This window comes from Eutrema salsugineum, unplaced genomic scaffold (assembly GCF_000478725.1).
Source record: "Eutrema salsugineum unplaced genomic scaffold, Eutsalg1_0 scaffold_7, whole genome shotgun sequence".
NCBI classification, from domain to species: Eukaryota; Viridiplantae; Streptophyta; class Magnoliopsida; order Brassicales; family Brassicaceae; genus Eutrema; species Eutrema salsugineum.
Genome location: NW_006256486.1, coordinates 11744822 through 11758522, shown reverse-complemented (window position 1 = coordinate 11758522; position 13701 = coordinate 11744822). Strand labels below are relative to the sequence as shown.

The 13701-nt window shown below is 35.6% G+C and overlaps 1 non-coding gene across 1 annotated transcript; it reads left to right on the top strand.

Moving 5' to 3' along the window:
- The first annotated feature begins 1469 nt into the window (after positions 1 to 1469).
- On the top strand, positions 1470 to 1577 carry LOC112083233. Its single transcript, XR_002897525.1, has one exon. It is a non-coding gene; the product is annotated as a small nucleolar RNA R71 (small nucleolar RNA).
- The last annotated feature ends 12124 nt before the right edge of the window (positions 1578 to 13701 follow it).

The following is a 13701-nucleotide window of genomic DNA, read 5'->3' as shown; positions in this document are numbered from 1 at the left end:
ATACCTACTGGTTGTCTAACAGAACGATCAGCTACTACTAAAGAAATTTTAGTGGGCTTGAAAGTGTGGTGTCCTAAACGTTTTGCTACTGAAAGAGGCATCATGTTTATGCTAGAACCTAAATCACAGAGAGCACGCTCAAAAGCTACATCATTGATGGTGCATGAAAGTACAAAGCTTCCAGGATCATTTTTCTTTTCAGGGATTCGGCTTTGCAAGATAGAACTACATTCATGGGTTATCATCATAACACCTTCTTCAAGAGTTAAAGAATTTGTTAGAATACCCTTCATGTATTTTCTTAAAGCAGGAATCATAGCACAAGCTTCTACGAAAGGTAATCTCACATTTAATTGATCGATCAGCTCTTTCAGCTTAGCTTTTTCTTTCTCTTTCTTAGGGGCTTTTAAGGCTCTAGGATATGGAGGTTTAGGTTTGTAGACACGAGTTGGTGGAGGAGGAATCGGGTCGGGTCTTCTCCAAGGATTTCCCGGGATGAATCTTCTCTTACTTCTTCTCCATCCTTTTCTCCTACCACTTCTTTTTCAACATCTTCATTCGTGATTCTTTCTCTTGTTTTCTCCTTTTCCTTACCCTTTTCCTCATCTTTGGGATCTTTAGGAAATTCAGGCTCTTTGTAAGCTAATCCACTCCTAAGTGTGATAGCTTTCACATGATCGGAGGGATCTGCTTCACTTGAGCTTTCGGAAGAATTTTCACTTGGTTCCTCAGGTTTATCTAAGTTTTTAGAACTGGTTTTGACCATTATGTTAAGGAGGGTATCAAGATCCTTCTGCATCTCTTTTAGTTCAGATCTAAGATCACTAATCTCTTGAGACCTAGATTTTTCAAGCTCTAGAATCTTTTTGTTTAGGTTTTTAGCTTCAGAAGAGTGAAAACTAGGATATGAAACAGGATTAGATTGAATACCCAAGATTGGTTCAGAAGGTGGTGTCCAGGCAAGTTCAGAAGACGTTTTCCCGCGGTCAGGTGGCTCACGACCGCGGTGAATCATGTCTTGGCCGCAGTCAGAACCAGCACGACCGCGGTGAAAGCTTGCTTGGCCGCGGTCCGATTGAATGGACCCGCGGTGATCAGAAACGAATGGAAAATCTTGAATTTGATAGACTTCTGCAGTGTTCACCATCCCTTGACCATAAGAATCCATTGGCTTGTCCCAGCCATCAAAGTTACACGTATTGTGTACCCTATTTGGTTGTTGCAATCCAAGATGACTCATTATGTGACGGAGACACTTTATAACTTCCGAAATTTCTTCTTTCTTCTCAGGAAGTACAGAATTACCAAAGGTTACTTGATTTCGGATGCTGTTTCCTAAAGTTTTAATGAAAACGTGAGCATCTTCTACAGATCTAGTTGTGAAATCTCCATTACTTGCTATGTCGAAAGAGTGTCGTAACTCTGAAGTTATACCGCGATAGAAGATACTTAGCAGGTATTCCTCGGCATATCCATGGTGTGGACAATCTCTTTGGTATTCCCTAAATCTTTCCCAAGTATCTAAAAGATCTTCATCTTCTTTTTGTTTAAAAGTTCTTATCTTCTTTCTTAAGAGATTTGAAAGATTTCTAGTGTAAAAATGATTTAGGAAAGCAGTTTTACACACTGCCCACGTTTTTAGTGAAGCAGGTGGCAAAGATTTTAGCCATTTGCTGGCATTTTCTTTCAAAGAGAATGGGAAAAGACTACACTTGTGGTAGTCCCCATTTGCTGTAATGGTTGCACATAATTCTTCGAAAGTCTCGATATGGTTTATCGGATTTTCGAATGAATAACCAGAGAATTGATTTTGTTGAACTAAATGGATATGGGGTACCTTAATTTCGGTTTTGCCATCCTCAGGTAAGGCTGGTTGAATAGCTCTTCGATCTCCCATGAATTTTTCGAGTGAATCGAAACTTCCAATCAGTTCATCATCATCTTTGTGTTTGACCGATCTGATTAGCTCATTGTCATCATAAATCGGTTCTTCAAACTCATCATCAGTCAGGTCATCATCGTCGATTGGATCACCATCCACACGATTTGGTGGATCACCAAGAGTTCCGGGAACATGTTCCCGGTCTCTCATCTCAGAGAAACCTGAAAAATTCAAAAGAAAAAGTAAAAATAAACAAGTGTTCTAATGGATTTAAGCTGGGATTCGCAACGAAACAAATTTTAAGTCCCCGGCAACGGCGCCAAAAACTTGATGCGATTTGTAAACGGGGTTTGTTGTTTTCGTTTTACTAAGCTTCAGGTTTTAAATTTATAACCCCTAAATGTCTGCAAGTGCACAGATGTGCGCTGTAGTACTTAGGGTATCGATCCACAGAGATTTAGTTGTTTCAGTACGAATTCAACGCAACGCTTAAATCAGATTAGAACTAAAAGGTTTTGGTTTTGGTTTTGGGTTTTTGTTGTCACTAAATCTAAACTAGAAAGCAATTAAAAACTAAAAAGCAATTGACAAAAACGAAAGCAAGTAAAGCAGCTAAAAAGCGATTAAACTAGGCGATTGAAAACGAAGAACAAGCGAATGGAAAGCAAGCAATAAGCGAATGAAAAGCTAACTAAACTGAAGGTTGTAAACAATTAAAGACAAACGTTGGGGCTCAAGGGGAATTCGCAGTGGTTCATAGTCTATGCTAGGTCGATTTTAAATAAGTGATAAAGGTAATCATCTACGTATGTTCTAGAACTCGAGGCACGGAAGTATGAATAGCCTACTTTCGCAGCACTAAACAACTATCTCTCGCAACCCTAATCAGTAGGTTTCCACTCTGATTCTGGAAGGGAGAAGATGCAATAGCAGAATAAGACTCATCAATATTCACAACTCAACTACAGGTAGGTTTCCACTCCTATAGAAGAATTGCTCGTTTCACCCTAGTTCAGACAATCAATGAAAGCTTTCGCAACATATCATATCAGATCGGCTTCTAAGTGGCCAGCAAAGAATCATGCAGTAAGATTAAAGGAAAACGAAGAACATCTAGAAGATTATAAATCCTAAATCTATCGATTCATAAGCAAAGACACATGAAATTCCCTTTGAAAAATCCCTTTAAACCCAACTGGGTAACTACTCAAACATATTGTAACAAAGCATCATAAACGAAATTGAAAGTGCAGGAAACTAAAGAAAAGAAGGAAGAAGAACGAAGAACAGAGAAGCAGAAGGAGGCGCGATGGTCACTCCTGCGGCGGCTCCTCTTCGAAGACGGCGGCCTCCCTAGGGTTTGTGAAGCACCCACACGAATTCTCTCTCTATTTTTATCTTATGTCGTCTCCCCACCTTTAGGAATGACCTAAAGGGGGTATTTATAGCTTCTGGGGTGGTTCTGGACACTTAGGGCTTCAAAAATAACGAAAGGAATTGATCTGGACTTTAATTAAGTCGTCGGGAAAGTGAACAACCAAGTTCCGCGGTCGCGGTGGCTCTACCCGTGGGAAAATGGGTGTTGGCCGCGGTCTCGGCACTTGCTCTCTTCTGGAACTGCATTTTCTGTCATTCTTGCATGGGGAGTATCTAAAGATCTAACCGTTGGATTGTCTGCAAACCAAGTGCATTAGAAAGCTAGTTGGATCCTCTATGTTGTCTCAAATTTTGGGGGTGATCAGACGGTGAGAAGGTCTTCATCGCTTGTCATACTTCTGACGGTCTGCATTTATCCAAAATTGCTTATTTGTTCCAAATTGCATATCTTTTGCCCAAGTTTCCTGTAAAGTCTTTTGAAACTCTAAAACATTGAAAACACTTTAAAAACCATTGAAAACAGAGTTAAAACACCTGGATAAGATACAATTATGATCCATAAAAGTGGTCAAAATACGGTGTTATGAGGGATCTGTCCCATTCTCACATCAATCTTCCATGCCTTGAGCTCAAGTTTGTTTAGCCTGTTCTCGATTTCTTGCAACTCTTCGTCTGTCTTCTCTCTATACCAGGAGGCGAATTCTCCAACTTCTTTGATCTCCCGTTTCGATTCGACAATATCACTTGAGTTTTGTATGATATCTTTACCCTTGCCTTGTCTGTTCTGCTGCGACTTGATCGATCATACCGGCTAGGGTTTGTGCGTCCTTGTGGGTTTGCTCTTCTAAGACTCTGACATGATCAGCCAGATCATCGAATTTTATGTTGAACTCTTCAGAAATTGAATCAATCCTCTTGAGCAGGGTGGTTTCGATGAGGATTTGCTGATCAAGGAAGTGGTTTATCATTCCTTCGAGACGTCCTAGGCGTTTGCTGATTCTCAAGTTTTCCTCTTGCTGGCTAGGGTTCTGCAGTGGAGGATGGTCGAAATACGGCTCAGAATAGGTCGGAGGAGGACCATAAGGATCTTCTCGGCAGCGAGCAGGTATGGATGGTTTGGCTGGGTGTATCGATCCATGTAGCTGAGATCTCGAGCTTGATGTTCTTCTCTGCGTCTGGTGGCTTGGGGAGTGTTGTAAAGACCTCCCTCTTAGTAGGGATTTCGATTTATAGGGTTCATTGCTTCGGGAACTGAAAAAAAGAACCAAAAAATGGAAATAACCAGAAAAGGGTTATAGAGTCGATTTACCAACCTTTCTTAGGGTTTTGCGGAAAAAAATGCGTGCTTTCCCCGAAAATGGCGCCAAAAACTTGATGTTGCTGTCGTGTGAGGGTTGTTAAGTTTTACCCTAAATGAAATCAATAGCCGCAAGTGCACAAATGATCAGTTGTAGTACTTAGGGATCGAATCCACAGGGAATGAGGATCTTTCCTGCAAAAACCTTTGAAATAAATGTGAAGTAAGGAAGTCTAGAACCAGGCGATTTTTGTAGGGGTTATGGTGGTGTCTTTAAAACGTAAAAACTAATCTTAACGGAAAAATACGGGAATGAAAATGACCTAATAACTAAACTTAAAGAAATCGACTAAAAAAAAGAAAACCGGCTAGACCTAATTGCTTGTATGAAAATCGGCTAAGTGAATGAAATACTAGACTAAAAACTTGAATGAAATACTAGACTAAAAACTTGAATGAAAATCGGTGTAAATCTATAGAAAAGAGGCGCTGGATTTTCGGGGAAATTTTCTCTGGGGGATGAACGATTCATAACATTTCTAAAGAGTAAATTAAAAAGATCCTAGCTAAAACTCTTAGAACTCGAATCACGAACGTATACGCCACTGTCGTGATCATAACCAACTATCTCTCTCAACCGTGACCAGTAGGTTTCCACTCTGGCCCTGAAAGAGAAAAGATGCGATATGCTTAAGACTCATCAATATTCACAGCTCTCCCATAAGTAGGTTTCCACTCCTATGGTCGATCTGCACTTCTCGAACTAGATATGGCCCCGAATGAAAACTTTTGTAACATCCAAGACTTAGATCAGATTGTAGTTCATGACGCTACTCCCATGCATTATAAATAAATTTAGAAGAAAAAGTTCTAGGATTCGGCTTCAATAGCTAATGGAATCCTCATTGAACATATATAATCCCCATCGAAAATCCCTTAAAACCAACAATAAAACTACTCAGACATGATGAACAAAAGCAAAAACATTGTATTGAAAAGCTGTATTGAAATCGATATGATAGAAGAACAAAGGGGGCTTAAGAGATAGATCTCTCTCCCCCTAAACCTAAAAACTAAGAAAATGAAAGACAAAAACTTAAAAGCTGCAAAAAAGAATAAATTGTATGTCGTCTAGGGTTTCTAAAAACATGTATTTATAGTCTCCAAGTTGTCACTTAGGGTGTCTCCAAATGAGAGAATCATTCTGGGATTGAAAATAGGCTCGGGTCGGACAGACCAATCTCCGCGGTCGGGAAGATCGGGACCGTGGTGAAATAGCTGTTGGCCGCGGGTAGGAATGCTTGCCGACTGGTTTACAAGACATCTTGCTCTTCGCGTAACTTTTGATTGAACCGTTGGATTGCCAAGCTGTAAAGTGTGCTGGAAAGCTGGTAGTTCCATCTTTAAGGTATCCAAAATTGAGCTGGATCAGATGGTGAGAAAGTCTTCATTTGGGGTTGAACTTCTGACGGCTTGACTCTGAGCTGAAATCTGGTCTTCTGTGCATTTTGTTAAGCTTTTCCCTAAGTTTCCTGAAAAGAGTCTTGAAACTACAAATAGTAGAAAAACATAATAAAAAACACTTGAAAGCAATAAAAAACATAGACAAATTATTTCAAAATGATCCATAAAATTAATCAAAATATGGTGTTATCAAAACCTTATGACAACATTGGACAATACCAAATAATTGTGGGTAAGCTCATTTATCTCACAATTACTCATCCGGATTTATGTTTTGCTGTAAACCAGGTTAGTCAACACATGCAAGCTCCAACGATATACCATTGAAATATGGTGGAACAGATCCTCAAGTACTTAAAGGGAACTCCAGGCAAAGGCTAGATGTAGAAGAACAGCCATCATTGGCTATTGTTATGCTGACTGGACTGGAGACAAGGTTGACAGGAAATTAACCCGGGGCTATCAGACTTTCGTTGGTGGGAACCTTGTTACTTAGAGAAGCAAGAAGCAGAAGGTGGTGTCAAGGTCCAGCGTTGAAGCTGAGTACCAGTCTATGGCTGACACCACTGATGAGCTTACTTGGATTGAGGTATTACTTCTGGATCTTGAAGTCAAGATAGTCAGCCTATCATTATACATTGTGACAACCAAACTGCAATTCATATTGTCTCTAACTCTGTGCTTCAGGAGTGCACCTAGCATATTAAAGTGGACTGCCATCATATCCGTGAAAAGGTTGAACTTGGGATCATTTGTCCAGCTTCCACTAAAAGTTCTGATTAACTTGCAGACATCTTCACCAAAGCAGCCAATTCAAAAGTGTGAAATTCCATTCAAGGCAAGTTTGGCCTAATTGATCTTCATCAGCCAAGCTTGACGGGAAATATTAGAACGTGACTGTTGCACTTTTTTCTCTTAACCATGGGTTTTTGTAATCCTTATTGACAAACTGTACGAGATAATTAGGAACATAAAACTGAAGACTAAGGTTAATACAAAAAATAAAAAGACTAATAAAAGGAATACTTGGTTCAAATAGGCTCTTTTTGCTATTCTATCTACCATCTTATTAAAATTCCTTGAGAATCAAGAAAATTGTTTATAATCGAAAATTCTGCTCTAGTATTTGATGTCATGTATCTAGTTATACCTTGTAATTCTCTGCATCTCCATGCTAAGGAGAACACTCTAGAACAACAAAATGATTCTTCAATTCTTATAGTATTTCTCAAAATAGTATTTCTATGGGCAAATATATATGCTCTTCCAGAGCTTTTAATATTATTTGTCTACTTCATATTGTACACACACTAGCTTATTTTGTTGCTACATGACGGATATATCTTTTGCATATTACCTTCTTTATCTTCTCACTTTAGTGGTAATCCAAGTTCCTGAAAGAAACTTTTAGCAATGCGCTTTTAGTGATATCACATTCTAGTAATCATGTCTTTTTTTAATCGCTCTAAATAACTTGTGAATAGTTTATGGTTAAATATTGAAACTAAAACTAAACTGAAAAATATTAATTTGGGTACCTTAAATCAAGAGGTGGACAATGAAGTTGGTAGATCAAACTGGTGGTAGTGTTCTCCTTTCTCAAAATTATAAGGAGAGAATAAATCTTCCATAGTCACAAATCTTTTCATATAATCAACACTTATTAACGATTATAGAGAATGGAAAAATAAAGCTATAAGACTTTTTCTAACCATCGATAACACTGCATATTTGATAACAGAATAATCTGTCAACTTATAAGCAAATCGGTTTTCAAAAGTCTGTTCATCTATATCGGTCATCAAGTTTTTTATCTGCTTTAATTTATATTCACAAATGTTTTAGGTGATTTTAACACACATCAGTTGCAATCGACAGTTGTTGAATAGATCAAAGTAAGACATGTATCTTGTTGAATAGATCAAAGTAAGACATGTATCTCCATATCTTATATATTATATGAAAAAAGAATTCAAATCCTAATTACGCATGCCTGAATGATGAGGCAATAATTTCTTGGCTTCACAAACTATATCATAATAATTATGCAATAATTAAAATATATGTTGAGTTAACTCAATCAACCAACACCAAACCCGATGAATACGAAATCACTATAAAGCAACGTTTTACCTAACAACTCTAATAGTTTATATTCCACTAGCACCAGGACTGGCCCAGAGCACAAGCAAGGCAGGTGACAAATTAGGACATCTAAATTTTGGAGGCATAATTTAGTTGAATCTTTTTTTTATTAGGAATATATATAAATTAAAAACAGTTTTAGATTTTTTTATAAGATAATGATATTTGTAAGGGTTTTTGGTAGTGTTAAGGATTTTTCTCTAAAAAAAATATTGGTTAATGTATATTTTAAAATAGTGTATTTTCTTAAGGAAATTATATTTTTGAAAAAAAAAAATAACCGTCAATACCACATTTACGTTTTGGTTTCCACTGCTGAATGAAGTTTTTCGAAGTTGAACCTGATAAAAAAAAATATTTTGTTCTACCATGTCACTAGAGTGATTGAATTGATAACTTTGTTATCGATTGAGACATCTATGGTTGAAAATATCAAATATGAAATTTTGATCAACAATTTTGCAGGATAAAAATGCAAGAAGGACCATATTTTAACAACAAAATATTAGTTTTATTAGTTTTTTATCTTCATATAAATTATTTATGAAATTAGATTGTTTTATTAAAAATTTTTTTGTTTAATTTTTATCTTATTATTATTTTTAATATATATATATAATGCATAACAAAAAAATTTGAGTAAATTTTTATAATATCAAAACCCTAATAACTTATATCTAAAAATAAAAGTTTTATAATCGTTCTCATATATGATTAACAATCAATTAAACAGTCATAGCTTTGTCAAAAATAGTTAGCTCGAACATAGACACCACAAAACCCTAATTGATTATATTAAAAACATTTTTAGTTTTATTAACAAATCTTCATATCTAGAGAATTTTAATAAAACTATAATCAATAAGATACAAAGATTAAACCATCGATAATCGTTATTCTAGATAAGCATTGATAACTATCTTTCTATATTTATGATCCGAGGAGACTGAATCTACAATAAAATCATGATCGCCAAATATTATATTTTTAGTGTAAGAATAATTAGATAGAGAGACTATCATGTGGATCACGTGTAGCGAATAAAAGGGAGAGCTAAGAAAAGGTGAAAATTAATGTCTTATTTCACAAAATAATTAGAATATGTATAAATATACAAATACTTGGGGAGTAAACTAAACTTGAAAAATAAGGAAAATGAAAATATTATAAACTTATTATAATATGAGTCTTATAATGAACAACCATAATAACTAATTCATAATATTTTTTTATTATTTTGGGAATTTTAAAATGGGATGGTGATCTTTCCAACCACTTTATTTATGCGGTTGAACAACTTGTTAAATATGTGTAAGTAAATTTTTTATCTTAAATGTTATGTTAAATATCATCATACTATAATTATATTCTTGGATCAGAAATATTAGTTGGATAATATGTTTCAAAAAATAACCAAATTAAATTTTTATATATAGATTTACAAGCTAAACATCCTTCTATTTAAATTTAAATTCATATTGTATTAATTATCGTGAAACTATAGAAACAACTCATAGGAGGATTTTGGAGTTAATGAATATTGGAAAACTCACAAGTGTCTTTAACAAAAACAAATTAATTTTCTATAAGTGCTCCATTTAAGATAATTTTTTTTAAATTCGGTATGTGCTTGGACCATATGCTGAAATTTTCGCAAAAAACAATTACGCATAAATATTACATGGAAAATAAAAATACACACACACTTGTTTTATGGTAGAAGAGTGACAACCCAGTCGACTCGATAGAGTAACAAAGGAAATGATATTGTGGCAAACTGAACAAAACTTTTTCAATATGAACATCTTGAAGAACTTTCAACTCTGTGCCAAAATGTTTGTATATCATTTAGTTATGATTCGTAAAACTTGATATATTTTATAATATAAGTTTTTTAAATATGAAGAATTTTTGAACAATTATATAAAGCTTTTATTGGTCCTACAATGCAATGATATAAAGATAGTTTTATGTCAAACGTTTTATTAAAATTTGTATATACTTGGTAAACGATAATTATGTATAATGCTTATTATGTAAGAATTATAAAAATAAAGCATACTTACTCTTAAAAATGCATAGATTTGTAGTATATTTCATTAACCCTAGTACTTGACTCTCCATTTCCATTATCTTTTTCTGCATTTTCTGTTTTTGACTACAATACATTTATTTAGATTGGAACTTTTTTTTAATCAATTATTGTAGGCAAGACCAGTAAATATTGGAAAATGGAGAATCAAGTAATAAAGCTAACAAAATATCTTGGAAGTTTCTGATTATCATTTCCCCAAAATTTGTAATTGGAAGAGTGATATACTGAAATTGAAAAGAAATATTATATGATTTTATAAATGCATGATGATAAAACTCACAAAACTTCTCTCATAATATATATATATATATATATATATATAAGGCTAACACTCTCCAGCATATTATGTATAATATAATTATAAACTAATTTTGAATATTTATAACTTTAGATTGGTTGATTAAAATAAAAAAAAATAAAAAATTAAATATATATGAGTGTTTGGCAACAAAGATTAAAAGTTTCCCTTTTAATAGTATAGAAGTGATACACAACAAGAATGTAAAAAGTAAAGTAAAGCAAAGACAGATGAAAGCTCTTGGATTTATGAATTAATTAAAAAGCTAAAAGTTATGCAAACAATGTAAGTTTGATGGATGGAAATGGTAAGCCTTGTGTTAGTTTTAAGGAAACATAAATTGCAAATCAGATAATCAGTCAGGCAGATGGTTAAGTTTAGTTCTCGAACTTAAATCACTAAACTAGATAAAGCTCCACCTAGAGTATTGAATAGTTATGTTACAGATGTATGGATAATGTTTGATGGGCAGCTAAGATTGCCTGGGATAACTTTTGAATAGTTCACTGTATCGTCTGCATGTCATATATGTTTCTCACATCAAGTAAATCAATAAGGACAAACAAATTTCAATAAATAGACCCAGATAGCCAAAGTAGGTGCATGGGTGAATCCGCCTGATCCACATACTATTTGATCAGGCTATTGTATGAGGTTTCGAAAACCTCTAAGTGAAGTGAATATTCTTTTGGGCACTAGGTAAAGCTTAAATAAGAAATAAGACAGTTAAAAAAATCTTCTTTGGAGATACAAAAGCAAGATATTGTTGGTTATTTGATATACTCATATTTTGTCATGTTTAGGATTGCATTTTTGTCCAAATATTGAGTCTCATGCATACATTTAGCTAGTTTTATTAGAGTTTGTCTTTCGTTCTAGCTTTGTTTAAGATTTGCATTAGGTCCTAGAGTGTCCTGCATTTTTGGAGTATTCTCAGGCCATTTGGAGACTTTTGGGAGCAAATTGGAGCTGGGATCATAGAGGAACCCTCGCCTTTGTACAGCAACTCGGACAGATGGTTTGGTGTAGACGAGACCTTCACTTTGATCGCGTGGGACGAAGGACTTGCAATGCGATTCAACCTCCGGAATCTTCATCAAGAATCAATAGTAATGAGTCTAGTTTCCGGAACACTTGGAATCAGACGATGTGGAGCCGTGAACTGGGAGATATCGCCATCGGAAGGAACACATGTCTCGCGGCCCGATCAGGTCTTACGCGATGTGCCTCAAAGAACCGACGAGACGGGGCTTTGCCAATGTCATACGGGGTTGAGCCCTTAACCAAACTTGGAGCTAAGGACGTCATCTGGTTGGTGGAGTTGGAAGATCGAGGTTCGGACCAGTGAGCAAGGAGTTATGAAGGATTTGCTGCAAGCGGTCTACATTCATATCGAGAAGGAGTACCGACCAAAATCTGGTCGGTATTACCTTGGAACCTTGACGTTTTTGGCTGGCTTTTGGAAGCCAAATTGCCGAAGAATTATCGAGATGCTGCACCGACTGAATTCTGCTTGGTATTGATCCCCTGAAGCTATCCTTGACGCCGCACTGAGGTGAGTTCAGCCGGTGTAGTGTCTCAGTGTAACCAGTCTCAAATCGCCGAAGAAATATCGACGTCCTACACCGGCCAAAATCACCTCGATACATTCTCGCTTCATGACGTTTTTGTGGGCCTTATTTGGGCCAAAACCTAGTTTGTCCTAGGTTGGCCCAGCAAGAAACCCTATCTATATATATGTTTAAGGCATTATCCAGCAGACTAAGCTTTATTCTCTTAGTTTTCTTTGCCTCTTTTGTGAAAAACCTAAACTTTGTAAGAGAGATCTTCATTTTCTGGGTTGAATCAAGAGAGTAATTAGGGTTTAAAGCTGAAATCCATCATTATCTATCATCTCCATCTTCATCTTCCACCCCTTTGTGAGTTTTAATCAGAGAGATTGAGAGATTTCTGTGTTTAAAGCTGCAAACCCATCATCATCCAACTTCTCCATCTCCATTTCTCATCACTAATCATGCCAATCTTCTCAACTTGCAAAGGTTTAAGAGAGATTAGTATGATTAGTGAGTAGTTTAGCTTAATGAGGTTTTAGATGTGTAGGTTAGGGTGCTAAGGTGTTAGATTAGGAGTGCTTAGGGCTAGATTCATTGGTTCATTTCTCTAAACAGCTGTTCTCTAGGCTAGATCCTTGCACATCACTTGTGATCTAGATTCTGGGAATTTTCTGCACCACAAGTGTTTGATGAAATTCCTGAAAGAGCTGTATTAGAGGTTTAAGCATTTGCTGCACGATGATGTTTTGTTATTTGCTTGAATGATCTTTTAGACCTGTTTCTTAATGCTCATTGATTCATATTTCACAAATGATGATTTGGTTTGAAAATGGATTAATGTAGAGGTTAATGCCTTCATGAGAGGATTAATCTAGATTAGAGTTATAAATCACTTGAGTCATGTCTCATCATTGTCATTAGCATTCCTGATTTAGCATCAAAGCACCCTAGCCCAATATCATGTCTAAAATCTCATGCTTCCATCATCTCATATTCATACCACTTGTTATTTGCTTGTTTAAGTTGATCATGAGCTCGAATTCTAGTTTTAAGCTTGTTTAAAGGAAGTAACATCAAAACCTTACTCATTTGGCTCGAATTAATAACTTATCCTGCATCTTAGTGTCTACACATGATGGATTGATACCCTTTGTACTGCAAAGTGACAAAAGGGATTGATAACCCCTCATTTAGAGCCTCGAAAACTGTATTTTCTCTTTGCATTGTGTGTGTGTGTGTGTGTGTGTGTCTTCATGCTTTTATAACACAAGGGTGTGTGTGTGTGTGTGTGGGGAAGGGGTTTTGTGTTTACTAATCATGTTTATTCTGATCTTATTTTCCTTTTCACTTTGAGTCTCATTTTGCATTCATCTAAGTGCATATAAAAACAAAAACAAAAAATTGAAAAATCTGAAAGTGTGATAGCATTACAATCCATCATGTGTAGACACTAAGATGCAGGATCAGTTTTTAATTCAAGCCAAATGAATAAGGTTTTGATGTTACTTCCACTAAACAAGCTTAAAACAAGAATTAAAGCTAATGATTAACTTAAACAAGCAAATGACAAGTGGTATGAATATGAGATGA